Source organism: Sciurus carolinensis, chromosome 7 (genome assembly GCF_902686445.1).
Source record: "Sciurus carolinensis chromosome 7, mSciCar1.2, whole genome shotgun sequence".
Classification (NCBI taxonomy): domain Eukaryota; kingdom Metazoa; phylum Chordata; class Mammalia; order Rodentia; family Sciuridae; genus Sciurus; species Sciurus carolinensis.
Window position 1 is genome coordinate 102,368,378 of NC_062219.1, and position 924 is coordinate 102,369,301.

Sequence of the window (924 nt, forward strand, 5' to 3'; positions counted from 1 at the left end):
ACAGAAGCCACCATGCCCTTCTTACCCACACATTGCAGTTGTTTTAGTCAGCTCTTTTCACCACCGTGACCAAAATACTGGACGAGAACAATTTTAGAGGAGGAAAAGTTTATTTGGGGCTCACAGTTGTGGAGGTCTCAGTCCACAGATGACCAACTCCATTCCTCAAGGTCTGAGGGGAGGCAGAAGATCATGCTAGAAGTGTGGGGCAGAGGAAATAAATTCAGGACATGGTCACCAGGAAGCAGAGAGAGATCCTCACCAGGGACAAAATACATATAGCCAAAGGCATGCCCCCAGTGACCCACCTCCTCCATCCACACCCTAGTTGTCTATAGTTACCATTCAGTTAATCCCTATTAGGAGATTAATGCACTGATTATGTTAAGATTCTCATAACCCAATCATTTCACCTCTAAACTTACTTTCATTGTCTTATACATCAGCTTTTGGGGGACACCTCATATCTAATGGGCTCCCTGGTGTGGAGCCCATTGGACACATTACTTTCACTGATCACAATAATGACTCCTCTTCTCCACACAGTTTCCTTTATGTGTTGTTATGGACGTTTCGCCCATCCCAGTTGTTTTAAAAGGACTTGTGATATTTTCTTCTCAGGCTTTCCTTTGACCTTTCATCATACATTCCTTTTTACTGTTCACTCACCCATAAAATCCAATTGTTTTGTACTAACTCTGTCCGTAGTTTTTGTAGAGAGGGTGCCAGACTGAATCATGAGATCTGGCTTTATTCTGAACTCTGTCCACGATGAGCTAAGTGACACTGGGTAAGCCACTTGGAACGGCAGCTTCAACTTCTGCATCCCAAAGTGAAAGGATGAGAGTAGAAGATCTCAGCTTTCTATACTTTTCTTTCTTTTTTACAATCTACATAAAAGAAAATGGGAGAAATAAAGCAATA